This window comes from Acanthaster planci, linkage group LG07, assembly GCF_054643075.1.
Source record: "Acanthaster planci isolate LZ-2023a linkage group LG07, COTS_SCS, whole genome shotgun sequence".
NCBI lineage: Eukaryota > Metazoa > Echinodermata > Asteroidea > Valvatida > Acanthasteridae > Acanthaster > Acanthaster planci.
In genome coordinates this window covers 189,959-214,702 of record NC_141783.1, presented here as the reverse complement: position 1 = coordinate 214,702, position 24,744 = coordinate 189,959, and the positions used below count along the sequence as shown (strand labels likewise).

The window sequence follows — 24,744 nt, the reverse complement described above, 5'->3', positions numbered from 1 at the left end:
CGAGCATAAAAGGTCTAAAAATTATCCAAATCTGGCTATCTTTGTGTAACCTGAAAGGGCACATCTTCTTCTATCGATTCATATACGTTTTATATCCATATTTACAGCAGTTAGGGAAATATCTGCAAAAGGAAGTGCGAGTTCTTTCTGACTGCTTTATATTTTTGCGAAATTCTGACTGCGCGCTGCGCCGGGTGCTGTTTTCGCCCAGAGAAGACTTCATATATTCGAGCACAAAAGGTCTTGTAATTATCTAAATCTTGCAATCTTGGTGTCATCTGAAAGGCCACATGTTCCTCTATCCATTGATATAAGTTTGAATTCCATATTTGCAGTAGTAAGGGAAATATAAGCAAAAGGAAGTGCAAGTTCTTGTCAAACTGCCTCTTATTTTTGCAGAATTCTGGCTTCGTCGAAAACCCTTCCCTTTGAAGCTACACACAAAGTTTCAACCGCATCGGACATGTACTTTTCGAGGTATAGTGGTTTGAAGAGTTTCCCTTTAATGTCACGTGACTTGTCTCCTGGTGACGACATCATCACATGAGGTCAATATTCCTCTGAAGCACACCCTTTTCAAGATATCTGCAAGATTTGAATCTGATTAGTCTGATACATCAGGAGATATAGGGCCTTCAAGAGTTCAGTTTAATGTCACGTGACTTGTCTACTCATGATGTCATCATCACATAAGGTCAATTTCCCTCTTAAGCACTCTCTATTCAAGGTATCTGCAAAATTAGAACCCATTCTGACATGTACTTTAGAAGATATAGGGGCCTTAAAGAGTGTATTCTCCACTGACATTGGTCTGCGGAACCCGTGTTATTTGCATAATCATAAATATGCATTGCACACTAAAAAGCAAAAAGTCTTTGATAATATCTAACATAAGAGTAATCCATTGCACGTTTCACATTTTCTGTGTACAAAATATAAGAACAAAGATTGCAGGACCACTAGAAATGACACCTGTTGCCCTATCCTGAACATTTTGGCGCAAAAATGAATTTCACTTTTGATAACTGTGACTAGAAGTTTAACTGTATGATATACACTTTAAAACTACCCTTCCATTCTTTGGCAACTGTTGCCACGCTGAATCTGCAAGTTAAGGGTCTGATGTTGTCGTTGACTTCATCACCCGTCCTGTTTGGGGTTCAGGACTTAATACGTCCCCACGCAGATCATCGGGTGTCACGCGCCTTTTTAATCAACGGAAAAGTAGAGCCCAGGCAGAATTAAAATAACATTTGACATGTTGATAATGTCCGTCATGAAAAAAAGCAATTATTTATGACGTTATCACTAAATGAGCTCAATATTTGCTCAAAGCACTTCCTCTCCAAGATTTTAGCAAGGTTTCAACCCGACAGCGGCCTTATGTTGAAAAAATCCTGACGGCTTTTACCACTTTCAAAAAATAAGCCTACTTCCGGTTTAAACCGGAAGGAACGGTTATGTCATTTGACCTACACGAGACGAAATCAAGACCACATGTTATCCTGGCACTTGCTGCAAACAGAATGTTGCGGGAGGCCACGGTTGATTTTATATGGGTTTTTATACATTTAAAGGAATTTTTAAGTATTCACAATTTAATAACAAATCAAGTGATGACGTCATCTTAACATAAATATTTTAGAATTATCTTCGTTGTATAGTTAGTGCCGGCCGTAAATTTGACGATGATCAACGATTACTAAGGTACGAAAATAGTGGCTCGAAAACGTGTACTAAGTCAATGGGCTGTAATAAATATTTAAAAATCAATAATAAATCACATGATGACGTCATCACGACGTCATAAATTTGGACGTATTTTGGCATCAAGGTCTGTGTTGGCTGGAACTTTGAAGTTGATCAAAGCTCTCAAACTAACCCAAATGCTTGCTTGAAAACGTGTACAAAGTCAATGGGCTAAAAAAATATTGAAAAATCACGAATAAATGACATGATAGCATCATCATGACGTCCTTTACTCACAATATTTTTTGTATCTCGGTCTTTGTTGGCTGTCACTTTGATAACCATCAAACATCGGAAAGGTTTTAAAATTGAACCTTGAAAACGTGTACAAAGTCTAGGGCAAAAAAACTCATTTGCAGAAACACTGCTCCTTTAAGTCCATGTCACGTGATTTGCACTTAAACTGAACACCTTTCATGAAATATTACTCCATATCCCGACTCTTAGGCATATTTGAAATAAAATAACAGAGCGTAAAGTACCCGATTTCTCTTTCGTTCTGATAGTAATCTTGCGCCAAAGTTACAGACTATTTGTTCACTTGTATTAAGTAGAAAAACGTGGACAAAACGTATGGGACAATATAAAATATTCAAAATTGAATATAAAATAAGGCAATGACGTCATCGTGACGTCATAAATTTGCTATAAATCTTGCATCAGGGTCTTTATTAGCTATTATTTTGCCATCGATCAAACATTGCACGGTTACCAAAATTGTCCCTCAAAAACGTGTACACAGTCAATGGGCTATAAACTCGTTTGCAGAAACACTGCTCCTTTAAGTTCGTGTCACGTGATTTGCGCTTAAACTGAACAATTTTTATGAAATATTACTTCATATTCCGACTCTTAGGCATATTTCAAATAAAATAACAAAGCGTAAAGTACCCGATTTCTCTTTCTTTCTTATAGTAATCTTGCGCCGAAGTTAAAGACTACTTGTTCACTTGTGTTAAGTAGAAAAACGTGTACAAAACCTATCGGGAAAAATTGAATATTCAAAAATAAATATAAAATAAGGTGATGATGTCATGATGACGTTATCCCTTTGCAATAAATCTTGCATCAGGTTCTTTGTTGGCTATCACTTTGGAAACGATCAAACACTGCAAAGTTACCAAAACTGTGGCTAGAAAACGTGTACAAAGTCAATGTCACGTGATTTTTGTCTAAACTGGACAAAACTTATGAAATATTATTTAATATTTGCACACTTGGGTATATTTGCGATCGAATGGAAGGGAAAATTTAGTATGATTTCTTTTTCGGTAGTACTTCTCGGTCGAAGTTGAGGACTGCTCACACATTAAGCTGGACAATGTGTGTACAAACCTACGTTGTGCCATCCATGCTTCAATATAGGACAGTTTGTTGAAAATTGAGAGCCCAGGCAGTTGTAACCGTAATTCTGCAATAGCGCCCTCATAGCCTAATAAAGGACAGTTCCAAAACTGTGTGCAATCTGTGTACAAAGTCTATGGGGAAAAATTAATTCTTAAAAAATCAATAATAAATAAACTACATAAGTTATCACTTTCAGTTTCTTCTAGGACCGTCCTTGGATGATGGTCCAAAGGTCTGGTGCCGAAACAGCTAATAATCAGAAAAACAATACCTGTTTCGGCAAAGTTGCTGAAACAACTAAAAACAATCAGAAAAACACTACCTGTTTCGGTAGAGTTGACGAAACGGCTAATAATCAGAAAAGCAAAAGCTGTTCCTGCAACAGCTGGAACAGTTAAAAAAGTCAGAAAAGCAATACCTGCTTCGGCAGGTATGCTAAAACAGCTAATCAGAAAAGCAAGAGCTGTTGTGGCTGTTGCCAAACAGCCAAAAAAAAAAAAAAAAAAAAGCAGAAAAGTAATACATGTTGCGGGAGTTGCCGAAACAGCTAATTGTAACATATTTGCTCGTTATTTATCCTATTCAAGTGTTCCGGAAGCGCACCATCAGGGGTCAACTTTCAGGCTCTGTTGTAGGTAGACTTGCCTCTTTTTACCCAATGGTTTTAAAAAGTGGTTTTGTTGTACCACTTATTTACCCATGCAGTGTTATGCTCTTTAAGTTGCCCACCAGTCCAGCGATTCACCTGTTATTCCGCATAGGGCAAAAGTATGCTTAATAATTTTGGGAAAGGAGTGATTAAAAATATATCACATCAAACCCTTATTCAAAAGAAAACCGCTTCTGGTCATTGTCTTGAATGTCGACCTGATCCTACCCCCCCAACACAAAACCCTCGAAAGGCTAACCCGTTCCTTCGGAGCACCGGGCGGCATTTTTTCCGCCCTACATCGTGTGTACATGTATTTTGTAATGGGGGGGGATTTACTGTCGGACAGTGAGTGTGACCCAACTTGCAAAAACGCACAGTTGCATTCAATGTCCCTCTCTACGAGTACCTAAGGAGCCCCTAACGGGACAGGCACAATGAAGATTTTTTTTTAATTCCGTTCCCTCGAATTATTATTTCGTTCCCTCAAAATCATCTCGTTCCCACGAAATAATATAATAATAAGTACCACTCTATGTTGCCCATCGTTTTCTCATATGCATGCAGTCCGTGTCAAGAAAGCTGACCATAAACAAAATGCATCAATTCCAGTATCGGTTTCGCTTCAGGAGGCATTATATTGAAACCTAAAAAAGTATATCTAGCTAGAATCTCCAGAATTTTGGACGTAACTTTGGTGATTTTTGGTAGATAACGTCTCGTATAGCATCTCTTCTACGACTGACTGTATTTTGACGTCATGGTGTGTGTTGCGGTCATGATGCAAACTACGGCAGCATCCTAATCTCTTGTCTAGAGCTAGGTCTAGGTCTTCGCTCCTTTGGAAATGCGTGGAGACGCGTAGACAATAGACCTAGCCGTAACTCTGGAAGCCCAAGCCTCAGACGGTTGCGTTCGTCCAGGCTTTTGGGTAGAAAATCGTTTGGTTTTTTGTTTGATGCAAATTGACTTGCATACAGTTTTGGGGGATTTTTTTTTTCTCTTTCCAATAGTGGTCATTCTTTTGAAAAACTTTACGAAAAAAAATTAATACTTCCATTATCTTCAGATCTTTGTGGTGCAGGGCCTATTTCAAGCGCGCCAATCACCAGCGCTGTTTGATCCCCTGTTTAGTACCCTGCTCAATATGTGCGGAAGTTGATCGACGACCAGTTTTCCACTGTGGCGCGGGCATTAGCATTGCAATGCCTACGCACGAGAACGCATGTGTGGCTACGTTGGCGGGTTTGTTCAAATGTGACTTCACAGGAGGTGAGTTTAAAGTGAGAAATATCACTGGCTTAACATCCAACAATTGAAAATAAATGGGGAAATGACGGCAAAGACGATAATGAGATTTCCGTTTAACAAACCCCACAAGTTTGGGCTTGGCTTTGTTGATTTTACACTGCTTTTGCTGTGGTAACTAGTGCACCCTGTATTTAAACATTGCGACCCCACAGTGACTGTCGGGCATGCAGGCTGGGATTTTAACGGGGTTCCTTTGGTTTCTTAACTTGTAGCAGTAATGGAGAGACGAGGAACACTCCTGTGAGACCGTTTTCTGGATTGTCGCACATCTGACATATATCCTGACACTTTATTGTACTCAGCAGGTATGGAAACAGCTCACGTGGCAGCACTTACTATGTATGTTTCCTTCCTCAACTTAGTTTTACTTATTGTTCAGGGTCGTAGAATGGAATGCCAGTTTTTGTGATGGAAACGAGACATTTGCTGGATTGTTTTGTGAGTGAATGATCTTATGTAGTCAAATGTGCAGTAGTCTTTTTCGAGCAGTAAAAATTTGTTTATTCCCAATATTTGTGCAAAACAAATCATGATATTTTTGCAATAGGGGTTTTCACAAGAATGTGAAACACATAAATATGAAGCCAGCATTGATTAAGGGCATCCTGATGGTCATTAGCTTGCAAAAGTTATTAAAGCCAGATTCAAGAACTTGAAAATCAGGTTCACCATGATTTTATTTTGTCACAACAATACACTGCTTAACCGAAAGTCCAATTGATATTCACATAGCGTAGAAGTTAGTTTATTTATGTCGGAATGATACTCACTTCTAAAGACACTGTTGTATGAAATCGCTCAATATATCTTTTAAATAACATTTGCACTTTTGATTTTATCATGTGTGTCATTACAAACATCCATTGCAAATATATATGTGGGGTATATATTATTATATATTTTGGGCAGTTTATGTTATACTCTATGTTGGCAACACATGGTGCAGCGTCTCCATGTGAGACTACGGCATGCACAAGTATCGAACACTGGCTACAGCTCTCCACCGCTGCCTCTTTTCATCAAAATTTGAAGCCATATTTTGGGAGGCAGGACCGGATTGTGGCTACTCCTGTCATGTGCCACCCCATACAATGCCATGTATTAACTAAATTGGTACACCTGCAGTGCTGGGTGCACATACGTGAATTACGAATTCTCAATCAGCTCTCTCCATCTTTCCGATCCTTCAAAGCCCTCTGAGAATCGGCAAACAGTCTCTTCCACTCATATTTTCTTGCTTTTTTTTTCATTTTGCATGTTTAGCCTAATGACTGTTATGTGCATTCATTTCAGCCAGAGCACAAGACACTGATAAGCCATTGCTTTCAGGATGACCAGCTTCTTGGCCAATGGCCATCTTGATGATGGCCAATGTTGTAGAGGTGATTGTACTGTGATCTCTTGCTGTAGCTTTCTAAGTAAAATGTGAGTGATTCTTTGTTATTGGTCATCCCAAAGGTAGGATTCACTGATTGAGTCTCCTGTGAACTCATTCCCTCATGTCCTGTAGACCTAGTACATTAAGACCTACCCCACCTCACTGTATCGTGTGTAAACCAAGTGTGACGTCATTATGTCTACATTGTATTTAGGGGTCATCCTTGCTGGATAAATTTATTTTGCCCAAATACTGGGTTACATATATATAGGGAGCCATAACATAGCTCAAATGGTCCCCCAAATCCTCTGATTTCAATATGATTTCACATAAACCCTTGGAGGCTACGGTTAATACTGTTTATAATTTGGGAATTTTTCTGCACAGACTGTGATCTCCTGTATTAGCCTTTAGTTGGACCGAGAGAGAACACTATTTTCTTGGCATCAAAGGCTCCTTTGGTACTTACTGTGCATCACTGGTTCATGAACGACTAGGACATGCAAGAGGTGCAGCCCCATTGCTACCAACAAAATGAATACTCCCAACCAACATGGTGCTTTTCAACCAATTAAGTTGTGCTTCTACTCAAGGCAGATCGAAGAGATCGTTTGGCTGAAAAATTAGGTAAGATTGTTTAAATATAACCCTACATCAACAATTTTTGTTTTCCGTTCTTGCATCTGTAGATGGTTGAAAACAGATCTTAAGAACTGCAGAAAGTAGATCGATGTAATTTGTTAAATCACTGCTGACAAGTTTGAGGAAAAGGACTTTTTGGGAAGTGTATTTAAGGTGTTTTGAAGAATAAAATGTACTTAGCTAATCAAGTAACAATTAAAAAGAATTGGAAAAATAATAACTAAGAAGATGAGATTTTTTAAAAAGAAACTCCAGTGATGTGGGCTCGTATATTATTTGGCCCTGATCTTTGTCGACTTCACGCTTCTTTCAATGATGTTTCAATTGGTAGTAAAGTGCAATCTACATTTTGAAATGGTGGCCTTCATGAGTGTGTAGTAATACAGCTTGGAATTAAAACATGGTTTATTTAGTTTCCCTAGTTTCAGTAGTTTGACAGAGAGACAAGAACAAGCTAGTCCCTGGAGGCCGTTCTCTGGAGTGTAACAAATCAGAGATATCTTATCACTGGTGACACTACTCAACAGGTATGGAAACAGTCTACATCACATTCTGATATTAGTCCATGGTAATGGTAATGGTGAGATGCCTGGTTGTTCTGTAAATCTTGACCTTGGGTTTTGTCTTTTAAGTTTTCAACTAATGAGAATCTCCGGCCTTTAAGGTTGGGTTGAATTAAACTACAAAGAAATGGAGGGAATTATTTGGTGTGGTCGTACAATTTGTGCCAAAGTGAACAGAAACAAGACAGAAGCTGCATCTATGGGCTGCTTGCAGTGAATGAGGAGTGTACTGAAATGAAATGTCCTAATCGGGGATCCAAATTACATACAAGGATGAGTGTACACATTCCATAGGGGTCATGTAAGAAATCTGGAATCTTATTTTGTTTTATCAGCCAACGTTTTACTCACTGAAGCCATCCTTCTGTGTCAAATACATGCATCAATTTGTTGCAATATTGCATACTAGCCAACATTGGCTTCAGTTGGTACAATTCTTTCTTTGCACACTGCTGCCCCATGCATGCAGAATCTCGATCTTGATCTTTACAAAATCGGTTCAGTGATTTCCATGTATGTTGCTTGGTCATTCTGTGCATGCTGTGTCGGATCTTATACCATACGATTGGACAATGTTTCAGAAGCTGATTGTGACATGATTGTACAATCTGCCAGATTGAGGCTCTCCATGCCTATGGCGGCAGCATGCAGAATAAATAATGTGTGTGTCCAGAGTTTCTTTCATGATATCCTTAACACAGGCTGGCTTCTATCATACACGCCAAGGATTCAACATTGGCTGTGAAGTATGATGTAAGCCATCTTGACAATAATTCTTTGGTGTTCCACATGCCTGGAAGAAGGTCATTTAGGGAAGCACTTATAACTTACTTTTCTCCATGTTTCTCATTCTCCACTGCCCTCTGAGAATCAGTTAATCCAAGCTAATGCACTCATGTTGTATTGTCATTTCTTCCTTTTGCATGTTTTTTATGACTGTTGTGTGTGTCCATCTCAGCCAGAGCACAAGCTGCTGAGTGAGCCGCTGTTCATGGTACATCCAACCTCTTGATGATGGGGTTCCTGTGCTTGTTGTTGAGGTGATCGGACTTTGATCTCTTGCTGCTGCCTGCCGGGTAAAAGGTACGTGAGTCCAATGTTGTTGGTTATTCCAAAGGTATAATTCACTGATTCAGTCCCCTGTGGACTCATATATATTTCATATATGGACCCAAAACATAATGATGTCAAGCTATTATTTTTTACTTGGACAGTTATTGCTTCCCACCTCACTGCTTTAGGAAACTAAGCATGACGTCATTATGTTACAGGTCTCTTCACTTTTTCCAAAAGTTGACAGGGACGGAGGTCCTTCTCTATGGATTAATTTAATTTTTGCGTAAACCTGGGTGACATACCTGTGTATGGGGAGCCATAATTTAATACCATTGATAAATTTTGGATGGCAGGTAAAAGGTGAAATATCAGAGAGTGTTTGGCCCAACCCCCTTCGGTGTATGTAAAATCCCATTGAATCAGACGATTTTGGACTGTCTAAATTTTCTTCTTTCTGGCGCTGTTGAAGGAGCCCAAGAAAGTAGAAGGGGTGTCAGTTTAAAACGGCTGCTTCAAAGCTTTAGAATTATGACTTTTCAGGAGTTGTGTTTGCTGATCAACCAACAATCGAAGAGAGTTGAAACAAAGGTCAATACGAAAATGAGAGTTAAAGACTATAGAGACATTGCAGTGATGTCCACTTGTATGCTATTTGTCCCTGATCTTTGTTGACTTGACTCTGTGGTTTTATTAGCTGTAGCATTGATGAAGAGACAAGACCAAGTCCCTTGGAGACAGTTTTCTGGAGTTCAACACATCACTGGCAACTGGCATTACTGGCAACACAACTCACTCGGTAAGCACTTTATATCATGTTCTGATTTGAGCCTAGCAATGAAAGGCATGTTCCAGATTTTGAAACAATATTTGTACATAATTTTGTATACATGTACAATTGTTTTGTAAAATCTGGAGCATGGCTTATTAGGCTCCACTCTGGAGGATGACGAGAGCATGCTGGATGAAACGTCAAGCACACACTCTACAGTTCTTATCAGAACCATACCTATTCCAAGGGAGATCTATCCACATGATGTTACCACAAGCCCTGTTTTTAGTCTCCACCATGTAAAGCGTCAAGTCTTATTTAATGAAGGTGAATACTTAGGGCAGTTATGCTTCCTGGTTTCCCATTTGTAAGTTGGTCTTGTAATTGGATGGTTTTGCAGCAAATTTGGCTCTACATAAGGCCCAATCCAAACTAAGCTTTTGTCTGTGACTGTAGGGTTGGTAAAAATCAACTGATCTTGTTGTCATTTTGTTGAACGTATCCACTGAAGAATGTTTCATTCTGATATTCCAACATTTAAGCGAACTATACACAAATGAAGGCAAAAGCTTGGGTCAGTCATTATGTCTGCTAGTAATCTTCTCCCTCTTGTACTTGTTAGTCAATCTGTTTTAGTAGTTAGTTTGGCCAGTGTATGTGACGATAGTCTTCAAATGGTCGAAAGGTTTACCTTGGTTAATCGTGATGGGTACCATCTCTTCAATTATTCTTATTTATTTGACCATCATAAGAACAAACAAAGCAAAATTAAACAAAAATCATGTAAAAAACAACAAAAGCACAAATACAAGTAAATATAAGCAGTAGCAGAGACCAGGGATAAAAATCCGAATACATAACGAGACAAATATCAGTTATGCGGGTCAGCAGGGACTGCAAAAGTAAAATAAACTACTATTACCCCCATTTACGCTCATATCGTTAACAAGACAAATTAACCAGAACAAAGGAAACAGTGGTCCTTACACATGTGATCAAAATGACAGCCCAAAAAAGAGAAAAAAAAATCTTAGGAGAACGTTCCATTTCCATATTTCCAAATGTAAGAAAATTATCCCACAAAGTGAAGGCCATGCTATAAAAAGAATTTTTTTACTCGTTCTTTTTAATCATGTGAATTTACTCATTTGAAAAATATCCAGTTTTAATCAAGTCCTGTGTGCCCTCCTTTTGAGGTGATTTTATTGGCTTGTTGGTAATTTTGTTTTGTTGTCATTTATTATTCATGTGATGCCTTTAATCGTTAATCATGTCATCCTAATTAAACATTTGTCTGTGATTTGTTTACGCCTGTACTCAGTACCACAATTACGGCCAAGATTTGGACTCTAGCACTGTGCCTATCTGTTCTACGCGTTAGTCTTCTGCTGCTGGTTGAACAGTGATACGCTCCATGCTGTGACATGCTCAACCTCTCTCATCACTTTCTTATCTTGTCTGTTCTGGAAGAGCATGAGCGAGTTTCGGCTGCAATATCTGTTGAGCCTTTTACGGGCAATAAAAGTAACAACAGCATGATTTTGATTTCCTCAACATAACAGAACTGGTAATTTGCAACTGTTGCAGTGACCATTTGTCTTGTGGTGGCAGCAAAAGGTTTTGTTGAAAAGTTCCTACTTTGCATGGTTTTTCTGTACCATCTGGTGTACCTCAAGGAAGTGTCTTGAGCCCAATCCAGTTCTTATGTATACCAACGACTTTCCTTATCATGTCGTGTCAGCTAGCACTTTATTTGGTAACAGTGCTCTTATGCCAATATAATGTCAGTCTGATGACCTTCAAGATATCCATGGCTTCCAAAGATGTTGTCATGTTAATAAAATGCACCTCAATACATTACTAAGGAAACCCAAGTTTTGCTTATACTAGGAAGGTCAAAGAAAATAGTGGACCTGAATTGTGCCTTAGTTAACATGCAGTTTGAAGCTGATAATGAGTACAAAATTTCTCGGGAAAATCTTGTTATGTCACTACCAAATCAAACAGACTTAGTATGTCTTGCTTTCATCTTGCAAGTTTCTAGTGTGGACTATTCTGGAATACAAGTAGCCTATCTGGTACCTTCACAACAGAAACCTTATACATTGACAAATTAGAACAAAATTCAACATTGAGCAACGAGGATAATTCTCTAGTGAAGAAGATTTAAAATGGATTACACGGATTGGTTGCATATGTACATTAAATTTGTCTTTACGTGAATCTAAAAGCATCCATCTTTTGCTTACATTTGTTGTTAGAGGTCTTCATAGAGCTTTTGACCGTGAAATAGTCTTAGTGAACAGGTGGTATATTGAAACGATCAGGCTGGACAAACCTTAGGGCACGAATTTAAAAACTTCATCATTTTGCCAATTACATGCTCTTGAGATGACCTGCATGTACCTGAACGTTTGAGAACTGAAGTGGTGTAAATAACCCTTCAACACAGGATCAACTTACCAAGTACCCACTTGAATTTGAAATTACATGAAACTTGACAGAGTACTGATTGAATTTGCAGTAGAGTACCCTTGTAATAAGGTCGTTGGGACTGGCAAGTTGTGGGAGGGTTACTGTGTTGTTTGGTGCAAGGAAGCACAAAATGGGGGGATTTGAATACCTAGGATTTGCCATGTGGGCCAGATGTGTCAATGGTTTTGCTTTTGTCGGTATTCAACTGTATTTTGTTATTTCATGGTGTCTTTCTTTTTGTCGGTTTCTACACAATAAATTTCTTTTATTGTTTTGGGGGTACTTATTGTTTAATTGATTGATTTGTTTCTGTAATTAATTTTATTTTTGTTATTTTAATGTATTTGTATGTCATATTTATCTTATTTTGCCAACTGTATATATTTTTTCTGTTCGATTTATTTATTTGCCATTTCTTGAATCTTGTGCAGTTACTTTATTGTGTATGTGTGTGCACGTTTATGTAAAACCTGGAGCTTCAGAAATGAAGTCTTACGGGTGACAGTTATTGGATTAACTGTGCCTCTCCTGGCATTTGTAAGTTTGTGTTTGTGATTTCAGTGTATTTTGTGTTATGTGTTTTTGTTTAATGTTGCTGTGTTCTTTATCCTGGAAAATGCCGAATAAAAGAAATTGTTTCCCTCATTGTACACACGTTACTTGGGCTTTATTCGACGAAGTGTTTTTACCTCCGAGGTTAAATAGGTTGACAAATGGTCCGAATGGGCGAGCTTGGGGTGACTCGACAAGGATGCAAATTTCACTATCTCCTGGAGAAAATTTTATTTCGATATTTGGAAACATTAATCAAAAAAGCTTCATTTTTTTGGGTTTGCTTGCTACACACGTCAAATACACGCCACGTTGTCTCTATATCCGATATTAAATTGTCAAGAGATGGGCTGATCTTGGAGTCTTTGGAAAGGTTATATGTTTATTATTCAAAAAGAAAATTTAATGCCATTTTGCAACAGACCAGAAATGAGGGTCAAAGTTTTCCTTAGACATGCTCCCTATTTCGTTCGTTTTCGCTTTGTACACGCGTAGTCGGTCTGCGTCTGCCGCTGCATGTCTCCATAGCGGAGTTTACAGTAAATATTCTGAAACGGTCAAAATGGGCTGACCTTGATATCTTCGGAGACGGTAAATATTTCTCTGTCCATTGAGATAATTTTCCTGTCCATATTTAAGCTGAAGCTTTGGAAATACCTGCGAAAGAAGGCTAGAGTTGTCCCACTGCTCTTTGTTCTCACTTTACCGAGACACTTCAGCGCACAGAGTGATCGCAATATTTTAGCCTAAAAAGTTTCAGAATGCTTGAAATGTGGTAAACATGATGACAATCAAAGGGCACATTTTCCTCTATCCATTGACGTACGTGTCATATTCATAATATGCTGAACAAGGCAAGAGTTCTTGTCTGAGCTAGTGCTTCCTGTGTTTTTGCGATTTGTCCTTTGTTCACACATTACTGGTCTTCCCAGCAGCAAATCCAGCTTTGGCGTGGGGGGGGTCCAAACTGAATACAGTTTCGGGCTTATTCAGCATGATTTTGGGGAAGAAGAACTTTCAGAAGCGTGGCGGTCGTGACATCCTTGTTTTTATGTCGTGGTATTGTTTTCTTAGGGTATTGGTGCTGATATACCCATTACTCTCTTTTCCACACACCTACAAAGTATTTTTAGTGAACAAAATTGTGGCAGGGGCATGCCCCCCCACCCTTGCGTCCACTGGCTGGACCATTGCCTCTTCCTGAGCAGAGAATGGTTCCATTATATTCGAGCATAAAAGTGCAGAAATTTGTCCAAATGTGGCATTCATGGCGGCATCTGAAATAGTACATATTCCTCTGTCCATTAGTCGAAGTTTCAGATCCAAATTTGTTATTATTAGGGAAATACCCATCGAAGAAGGCAAGAGTTCCTGTCTCACTGCTTGTTATTTTTGTGCAATTCTCCCTTTGTGCACACTCTACTGATCCTCTTCCTGCGCACATGGCTCAATATTTGCGCATTAGGGTCCTGATGCTTGCTACTTTTGTTCAATTTCCCTTTGCCACATTTTACCGGTCCTCGATCTTCCCCAGTAAAGATGGCTCTCTATACCCGGGCATTACAGGTCTAAAAGTGCTTCAAATTTAACAGTCTCAGCGACATATGAAAGGGCACACTTTCCTTCATCAGATGACATAGGTTTTATATTTCTAGTTATTGGGGAAATACACGAAAAAAGAAGGCAAGGGATCTGTAACTGCTGGCCAGATTCGTGACTTTTCCCTTTTCTCCACACTTTAGCAGTCCTCTTCCCGCACAAAGATGGTTCTATGTATTCGAACATAACAGGTGTGAAGATTGTCCAAATCTAGCAATCCTACCACTATCCGAAAGGGCGCATGTTTTAATAATTGGTACCTTTCATATCCATCCTTGGTGTGTTTAGGGAAATATGGGAGAAAGAGGACGAATTTTTCTCAGACTGCTTGCTCTTTTTTGTGAATTTTTGCATTCGTCCTCACATTACCATTCCTCATCCCGCGCAAATACCGCTCCAAAGAACGTCTACAGATTGTCTAAATCTGGCAATCCAAGTACCGTGTAAAAGAGCACGTTTCATGTCCATGTTAGGAAAATGTTGGCGAAAAAGGCCAACCTTTTCCTACTGCTTGTAACTTTTGTTCAATTCTCTTTTCTAGTACTGCCTGACAGAGAATAAGTTCCACTCTCTACTGAAGAAATTTTCATTATCCTGCTGTTCTAGATAGGGAAATATTAGCAAAGGTAGGCAAGAGTTTTTGTCCCACTACTTTTTACTTTACCATTCGTGTTTCCGTGCATAAATGGCTCCATATGTTTCAGTATAAGGTTTGAAAATTGTCCAAATATAGCGTTCTTGACAGCTTCTGAAAGGGCACTTGTTCTCCATTCGTTGACGTATTTAAAGTTTCAGGAAAATGAAATGAAGTTAGGAAAAAGTTTGCATTCCACTGCTTTTTTTTTGGTCACCTCTTTTGGTTCAATTTGTTCCATTGTGCTATCATTTAGGACTTTAATTTTAGGTCATTTAATTATTTAGGTATTTATTCATTTTGCTGCTCTACCCTTAAATTCTCAACTTCGTACATATTCCACTCATCTTATTTGCTGCATTGAAATCCTTCTCATCTAACTATTTCAAGATCTGAAATCGTAAGTAGTCCATGTTTCAAATCTTGCAGTTATTTCTGAATTTGGTGATTTAGGTATTTCGATATTTTGTCATTTTGCTATATGACTCTTTAATTCTGAAATTTGTTCACCTATCTCATTTGCTGCACACCCATGTTTATTCCAGTCTCAATTTTAACATAACTGAAGGTGCATGGATCAAACTTTTTGAAGAAATCAATTCCTCAATAGTCCAAGACTCAAGTTTAGATAGAGATAGTTTGAAATTTGGCTGTTTAGTTACAGTGGTATTGAGTATTTTCTTAGCCCTTCTTTTAACTTTGGAAATTCGTACATATTTTAACCTACCATATTCGCTGCATTCCGATGTATTCTCGTCTGAATATTTATAAGTAAAGCTCCAAAAACCTAACCTTTCCAGGAATCACAACCTGAATAGTCCAAGACTCAAATAGTGCAGGTATTTACACATTTAGCTATTTATTTAGACAGATACTGAGTCTTTTGTTTCCTCTGCCTTAACTTTAGAAATTCGTATATATTTAAGCCTGTTTCATCCCTTTCTCTCCGATGTTTTTCCGTCTGAATTCCAACATAACTAAAGCTCCAAGAATCTAAATTTTCGGAGAAATCCATTCCTCAATATTCCAAGACTCAAACTGTGCAGATATTTAGAAATCTGGCTATTTAGTTAGACTTTTATTGAGTCGCCTTATCCTTAACTTTTAAAATTTGTACATATTTGACCCTACCGCATTTTCTTTATTCTAATGTTTTCCCGTCTGAATTGCAACATATAACTTCAGCTCAAAAACTCTAAATAATTCAAGAAATCAATTCCTGAATAGTCCAAGACTGAAATCGTGCAGGTATTTAGAAATTTAGCTATTTACTGTAGAGTCTTTTAGAAGCCCTACCACTTACTTTGGGAATTTGCACATATTATTTTGACCCTACCACATTCGGTGCATAACGAGGATTTCCCCAATGAATTCCAACATAACTGAAGCTCCAAAATTCTAAATTTTTCAAGACAGAAATTTCGCAAATGTCCAAGACTAAAATCGTGCAGGTTTTAGAAATTTGGCGATTTAGTTAGACAGATATTGAGTCTTTTTGAAGTCCTACCCTTCACTTTAAAAAGAAAATCGTACATATTTCATATGTACGATTTCGATGTTTTTCCTAAGAATTCCAACATAACTGCAGCTCCCAAAATATCTAAATATCTCAAACTTAAATCGTACAAGTATTTTGAAATATGGTGATTTAATTAGACAGATATGGAGTCTTTTTATAGTCCTACCCTTAACTTAAACATTATGGGGTCCGAAATTTATAAGGATGGGAATGAAGATACCTGCAAGACTCCATAGATTACCATCAATATGGGGACAAAAGTCAGCATGAGAATGTATATACATACATCTCTCATAGATCATCGTCAATATTTGGACTCCATAGATTACCGTTATTTTATGATCTGAAGTGTGTTAGCGTAGGAATGTATATACTTACATCACTGACTAGATTACTATCAATATAGAGACAACAGTGTATGCGCATTTATAAGAATGAGAATGAAAATACCTGAATTACTCCATAGATTGCTGTCAATATGGGGACAACAGAGCATCATTACGAGAATGTAGATACATCACTCCATAGGTTACCGTCAACATGGATACAACAGCGTATCAGCGTTGAGAATGTATACACGTTCATCACTCCATAGATCACTTTCAATATGGGACACCAGTGTATCAGTAGGATGAGAATGAAGATACCTTCATAATTCCATAGATTACCGTCAATATGAGGACATCAGTGTATCAGCATGAGAATGTACACACATACATTAGTCTGGATTACCCTCAATATGGGGACTAGACAGATTACCCTCTTTATGGGGTCCCAAATTTATGAGAATGAACATACGTGCATCACTCCATAGACTACCGTCAATATGGGGACAACAGAGTACCAGCATGAGAATGTAGATACATACATAACTCCATAGATCACCGTCAATATACGGACTCCATAGATTGCCGTTATTGTGGTGTTCAGTCATGCATGACAGGAGGGATGCCCACCAAGGTATCGTTAGAAAGAATACTGCTTCTACTTTTCGGAGATCCTTATACATGATAATAATATCTCATGGCATGGGCATATTAACCCCTTTCCTCAGGTTAGGTTTTTTCTGGCACACCGTGTAGATACATATATTACTTCATACATTACCGTCATTATGGGGACAGCAGAGTATCAGCATGAGATAGTTGATACAAACATCACTCCATATATTACCGTCAATATGGGGACTCCACAGATTACCGTCATTATAGGGACTCCAGTGTATAAGCAAGGGAATATAGATACATACATTGCTGGAAGATAACTGTCATTATTGTGTCCCAAATTTATAAGGATGAGAAGGAAGATAAGTGCATCACTCCATAGTTTACTGTCAACATGGTGACTCCATAGATTACTGTCATTATAGGGACTCCAGTTCATAACCAAGGGAATATACATACGTGCATTGCTCCGAATATTACAGTCATTATTTGGTCCGAAATATATAAGGATGAGAATGAAGATACTTGCATCACTCAATAGATTACCGTCAGTATGGGGACAAAGGTGTATCAGCGTGACAATGTACATACAAACATCTTTCCATAGGTCATCGTCAATATTTGGACTCCATAGATTACCGTTATTTTATGATCTGAAGTGTATTAACGTAGGAATGTATATACTTACATCACTGAATAGATTACTATCAATATGGAGACAACAGTGTATGCGCATGTATAAGAATGAGAATGAAGATACCTGCAAGCACTCCTTAGATTACTGTCATCATGGGGTCCGAAATTTATAAGGATGAGAATAAAGATACCTGCAGGACTCCATAGATTACCACCAATATGGGGACTCCATAGATTACCCTCACTACAGGGAATCCAGTGTGTTAGAATGTTATTGTAAATAAATGCATCACTCCGTAGATTACTGTCATTACAGGGACTCCTGTTCATTTGCAAGGGAATATAGATACCCTGTACATGGGTTGTTCCATACATTAACCTTATATTTTTGCGTAATTCTGACTTTGCGGTATACCGGGTCCTGTACTCGCACAGACATTGCTTGATATTCGAGCATAAAAAGTCTTAAAATTATCCAAACTGGCAATCTTTGTGTCACCTCAAAGGGCACATCTTCTTCTATAGATTCATATAAGTTTTATATCTATATTTGCAGTAGTTAGGGATATATCCGCAAAAGGAAGTGCAAGTTCTTTCTGACTGCTTTATATTTTTGCAAATTCTGACTTTGCGCTGCGCCGGGTGCTGTTCTCGCCCAGAGAATGCTTCATATTCCCCAGCATTAAATGTCTTAAAATTACCTACATCTTGCAATCTTGATGTCATCGGAAAGGCCACATGTTCCTCTATCCATTCATATACGTTTCATATCCATATTTGCCGTAGGTAGGGAAATAGCTGCCAAAGGAAGTGCAAGTTCTTGTCTGACTGTTTAATAATTTTTTGCGGAATTCCGGCTTCGTCTGCGCTATACCGGTCCTTATCCCGCGCAGAGAAAGCTTCAAATAATTGACCATTAAAGGTCTGATAATTATCTAAATCTTCCAATCTTACTGTCATCGGAAAGGCCACATGTTCCTCTATCCATTCATATAAGTTACATATCCAAATTTGCAGTAGTTAGGGAAATATCTGCCAAAGGAAATGCGAGTTATTTTCCAACTGCCTCCTTTTTTTGCGGAATTTTGGTTTCGTCTGCGCTATACCGGTCCTGATCCCGCACATAAAAGGCTTCATATATTCGAGCATAAAAGGTCTGAGAATTATCTAAATTTTGCAATCTTGCTGTCATCTGGAAGCCCACATGTTCCCCTATTTGTTCGTATAAGTTACATATCCATATTTGCAGTAATTAGGGAAATATCTGCCCTAGGAAGTGGCAGTTCTTGTCGGACTGTTTGATATTTTTGCGGAATTCTGGCCTCGTCTGCGCTATACTGGTCCTTGTCCCGCGCAGAGAATGCTTCCTGAAATCGAGCATAAAAGGTCTGAGAATTATCTAAATCTTGCAATCTTGCTGTCATCTGGAAGCCCACATGTTCCCCTATCTGTTTGTATAAGTTACTAATCCATATTTGCAGTAGTTAGGGAAATATCTGCCAAAGGAAGTGCCACTTCTTTTCGGACTGTTTGATATTTTTGCGGAATTCTGGCTTCGTCTGCGCTACACTTGTCTTTATCCCGCGCATAGAATGCTTCATATAATCGAGCATAAAAGGTCTAAGAATTATCTAAATCTTGCAATCTTGGTGTCATCTGAAAGTCCACATGATCTTCTATCCATTCATATAAGTTTCATATCCAAATATGCAGTAGTTAGGGAAATATCTGCCAATGGAAATGCAAGTATGTGTCGAACTGCCTGATATTTTTGCGGAATTTTGGCTTCGTTTACGCTATACCGGTCCTTATCTTGCGCAGAGAATGTTTCATGTAATCGAGCATAAAAGGTCTAATATTTATCTAAATCTTCCAATCTTGCTGTCATCTGAAAGACCACATGTTCCCCTGTCTGTTCGTATAAGTTACATATCCATGTTTGCAGTAGTTAGGAAATATCTGCCAAAGAAAATGCAAGTTTGTGTCGAACTGCCTGATATTTTTGAGGAATTCTAGCTTCGTCTGCGCTATACCAGTCCTCATCCCGCGCAGAGAATGCTTCAAATAATTGACCATAAAAGGTCTGATAATTATCTAAATTTTGCAATCTTGCTGTCATCTGGAAGCCCACACGTTCCCCTATTTGTTCGTATAAGTTACATATCCATATTTGCAGTAATTAGGTAAATATCTGCCAAAGGAAATGGCAGTTCTTGTCTGACTGTTTGATATTTTTTGCGGAATTCTGGCTTCGTCTGCGCTATACCGGTCCTCATCCCGCGCAGAGAATGCTTCAAATAATTGACCATAAAAGGTCTGATAATTATCTAAATCTTCCAATCGTGAAGTCATGTGAAAGGCCACATGTTCTTCTATCCATTCATATAAGTTACATATCCAAATTTGCAGTAGTTAGGGAAATATCTGCCAAAGGAAATGCGAGTTCTTTTCCAACTGCCTGATATTTTTGAGGAATTCTAGCTTCGTCTGCGCTATACCTGTCCTTAACCCGCGCAGAGAATGCTTCAAATAATTGACCATAAAAGGTCTGATAATTATCTAAATCTTCCAATCTTGGTGTCATCTGAAAGGCCACATGTTCCTCTATCCATTCATATAAGATACATTTCCAAATTTGCAGTAGTTAGGGAAATATCTGCCAAAGGAAATGCGAGTTCTTTTCCAACTGCCTCCTTTTTTTGCGGAATTTCGGTTTTGTCTGCGCTATACCGGTCCTGATCCCGCACATAGAAGGCTTCCTATTATCGAGCATAAAAGGTCTGAGAATTATCTAAATCTTCCACTCTTGCTGTCATCTGAAAGGCCACATGTTTCCCTATCTATTCATATAAGTTTCATATCCAAATATGTTGTAGTTAGAGAAATATCTGCCAAAGGAAATGCAAGTATGTGTGGAACTGCCTGATATTTTTGCAGAATTCTGGCTTCGTATACGCTATACCGGTCCTCATCCCGCGCAGAGAATGCTTCAAATAATTGACCATAAAAGGTCTGAGAATTATCTAAATCTTGCAATCTCGGTGTCATCTGAAAGGCCACATGTTCCTCTATCCATTCATATACGTTTCATATCCATATTTGGAGTAGTTAGGGAATTAGCTGCCAAAGGAAATGCGAGTTCCTTTCCAACAGCCTACCTTTTTGCGGAATTCTGGCTTCGTCTGCGCTATACCGGTCCTTATCCCGCGCAGAGAAGGCTTCCTGTAATCGAGCATAGAAGGTCTAAGATTTATGTAAATCTTGCAATCTTGCTGTCATCTGAAAGGCCACATGTTCCCCTATCTATTCATATAAGTTTCATATCCAAATATGTAGTAGTTAGGGAAATATCTGCCAAAGGAAATGCAAGTATGTGTCGAACTGCCTGATATTTTTGCGGAATTCTGACTTTGTCTACGCTATACCGGTCCTTATGTTGCGCAGAGAACGCTTCCTGTAATCGGGCATAAAAGGTCTGAGAATTATCTAAATCTGGCAAACTTGGTGTCATCTGAGAGGCCACATGTTCTTCTATCCATGGATATAAATTTCATATTCATATTTGCAGTAGTTAGGGAAATAGCTGCCAATGGAGGTACTTGTTCTTTTCCAACTGCCTCCTTTTTTTGCGGAATTTCGGTTTCGTCTGCGCTATACCGGTCCTGATCCTGCACATAGAAGGCTTCCTATATTCGAGCATAAAAGGTTTAGGCCTAAGAATTATCTAAATCTTCCACTCTTGCTGTCATCTGAAAGGCCACATGTTCCCGTATCTATTCATATAAGTTTCATATCCAAATATGTAGTAGTTAGGGAAATATCTGCCAAAGGAAATGCAAGTATGTGTCGAACTGCCTGATATTTTTGCGGAATCTTGGCTTCGTCTACGCTATACCGGTCCTTATCCCGCGCAGAGAATGCTTCAAATAATTGACCATAAAAGGTCTGATAATTATCTAAATCTTCCAATCTTGGTGTCATCTGAAAGGCCACATGTTCCTCTATCCATTCATATAAGGTACATTTCCAAATTTGCAGTAGTTAGGGAAATATCTGCCAAAGGAAATGCGAGTTCTTTTCCAACTGCCTCCTTTTTTTGCGGAATTTCGGTTTTGTCTGCGCTATACCGGTCCTGATCCCGCACATAGAAGGCTACCTATTATCGAGCATAAAAGGTCTGAGAATTATCTAAATCTTCCACTCTTGCTGTCATCTGAAAGGCCACATGTTCCCCTATCTATTCATATAAGTTTCATATCCAAATATGTTGTAGTTAGAGAAATATCTGCCAAAGGAAATGCAAGTATGTGTGGAACTGCCTGATATTTTTGCAGAATTCTGGCTTCGTATACGCTATACCGGTCCTCATCCCGCGCAGAGAATGCTTCAAATAATTGACCATAAAAGGTCTGATAATTATCTAAATCTTGCAATCTTGGTGTCATCTGAAAGGCCACATGTTCCTCTATCCATTCATATACGTTTCATATCCATATTTGGAGTAGGTAGGGAATTAGCTGCCAAAGGAAATGCGAGTTCTTTTCCAACTGCCTGATATTTTTGAGGAATTCTAGCTTCGTCTGCGCTATACTGGTCCTTATCCCACGCAGAGAATGCTTCCTGTAATCGAGCATAGAAGGTCTAAGATTTATCTAAATCTTGCAATCTTGCTGTCATCTGAAAGGCCACATGTTCCCCTATCTATTCATATAAGTTTCATATCCAAATATGTAGTAGTTAGGGAAATATCTGCCAAAGGAAATGCAAGTATGTGTCGAACTGCCTGATATTTTTGCGGAATTCTGACTTTGTCTACGCTATACCGGTCCTTATCTTGCGCAGAGAACGCTTCCTGTAATCGGGCATAAAAGGTCTGAGAATTATCTAAATCTGGCAAACTTGGTGTCATCTGAAAGGCCACATGTTCTTCTATCCATGGATATAAATTTCATATTCATATTTGCAGTAGTTAGGGAAATAGCTGCCAATGGAGGTACTTGTTCTTTTCCAACTGCCTCCTTTTTTTGCGGAATTTCGGTTTCGTCTGCGCTATACCGGTCCTGATCCTGCACATAGAAGGCTTCCTATATTCGAGCATAAAAGGTTTAGGCCTAAGAATTATCTAAATCTTCCACTCTTGCTGTCATCTGAAAGGCCACATGTTCCCGTATCTATTCATATAAGTTTCATATCCAAATATGTAGTAGTTAGGGAAATATCTGCCAAAGGAAATGCAAGTATGTGTCGAACTGCCTGATATTTTTGCGGAATCTTGGCTTCGTCTACGCTATACCGGTCCTTATCCCGCGCAGAGAATGCTTCAAATCATTGACCATAAAAGGTCTGATAATTATCTAAATCTTCCAATCTTGGTGTCATCTGAAAGGCCACATGTTCCTCTATCCATTCATATAAGATACATTTCCAAATTTGCAGTAGTTAGGGAAATATCTGCCAAAGGAAATGCGAGTTCTTTTCAACTGCCTCCTTTTTTTGCGGAATTTTGGTTTCGTCTGCGCTATACCGGTCCTGATCCCGCACATAGAAGGCTTCATATATTCAAGTATAAAAGGTCTAAGAATTATCTAAATTTTGCAATCTTGCTGTCATCTGGAAGCCCACATGTTCCCCTATTTGTTCGTATAAGTTACATATCCATATTTGCAGTAATTAGGTAAATATCTGCCAAAGGAAGTGGCAGTTCTTGTCTGACTGTTTGATATTTTTTGCGGAATTCTGGCTTCGTCTGCGCTATACTGGTTCTTATCCCACGCAGAGAATGCTTCATGTAATCGAGCATAAAAGGTCTAAGAATTATCTAAATCTTCCAAGCATGCTGTCATCTGAAAGGCCACATGTTCCCCTATCTATTCATATACGTTTCATATCCAAATATGCAGTAGTTAGGGAAATATCTGCCAAAGGAAATGCAAGTATGTGTCGAACTGCCTGATATTTTTGCGGAATTCTGGCTTCGTCTACGCTATACCGGTCCTTATCTTGCGCAGAGAATGTTTCATGTAATCGAGCATAGAAGGTCTAAGATTTATCTAAATCTTCCAATCTTGCTGTCATCTGAAAGACCACATGTTCCCCTGTCTGTTCGTATAAATTACATATCCATGTTTGCAGTAGTTAAGAAATATCTGCCAAAGGAAATGCAAGTATGTGTCGAACTGCCTGATATTTTTGCGGAATTCTGGCTTCGTCTACGCTATACTGGTCCTTATCTAGCGAAGAGAACGCTTGCTGTAATCGAGCATAAAAGGTCTGCTAATTATTTAAATCTGGCAAACTTGGTGTCATCTGAAAGGCCACATGTTATTCTATCCATGGATATAAATTTCATATTCATATTTGCAGTAGTTAGGGAAATAGCTGCCAATGGAGGTACTTGTTCTTTTCCAACTGCCTCCTTTTTTTGCGGAATTTCGGTTTCGTCTGCGCTATACCGGTCCTGATCCTGCACATAGAAAGCTTCCTATATTCGAGCATAAAAGGTCTAAGAATTATCTAAATCTTCCTATCTTGCTGTCATCTGAAAGGCCACATGTTCCCGTATCTATTCATATAAGTTTCATATCCAAATATGTAGTAGTTAGGGAAATATCTGCCAAAGGAAATGCAAGTATGTGTCGAACTGCCTGATATTTTTGCGGAATCTTGGCTTCGTCTACGCTATACCGGTCCTTATCCCGCGCAGAGAATGCTTCAAATCATTGACCATAAAAGGTCTGATAATTATCTAAATCTTCCAATCTTGGTGTCATCTGAAAGGCCACATGTTCCTCTATCCATTCATATAAGATACATTTCCAAATTTGCAGTAGTTAGGGAAATATCTGCCAAAGGAAATGCGAGTTCTTTTCAACTGCCTCCTTTTTTTGCGGAATTTTGGTTTCGTCTGCGCTATACCGGTCC

The 24,744-nt window shown here is 38.7% G+C and overlaps 1 long non-coding RNA gene across 8 annotated transcripts in view; it reads left to right on the top strand.

The window, feature by feature from the left end:
• The first annotated feature begins 366 nt into the window (after positions 1-366).
• The window catches only part of LOC110990911 (uncharacterized), a 181,449-nt gene continuing 157,071 nt past the window's right edge, over positions 367-24,744 (top strand). Inside the window, exons 1-9 of one of the 8 annotated variants that reach the window (XR_015425963.1) lie at positions 367-477; positions 4,815-5,017; positions 5,269-5,361; positions 6,350-6,481; positions 6,822-7,061; positions 7,490-7,603; positions 8,598-8,722; positions 9,390-9,491; positions 10,786-12,589. This is a non-coding gene — a long non-coding RNA (uncharacterized LOC110990911). Of the gene's footprint in view, positions 478-1,814; positions 5,018-5,268; positions 5,396-6,319; positions 6,482-6,821; positions 7,062-7,489; positions 7,604-8,597; positions 8,723-9,389; positions 9,492-10,785; positions 12,590-24,744 lie in introns of those variants that run through there. The other 7 variants (XR_015425969.1, XR_015425967.1, XR_015425968.1 and 4 more) reach the window with 7 other exon arrangements.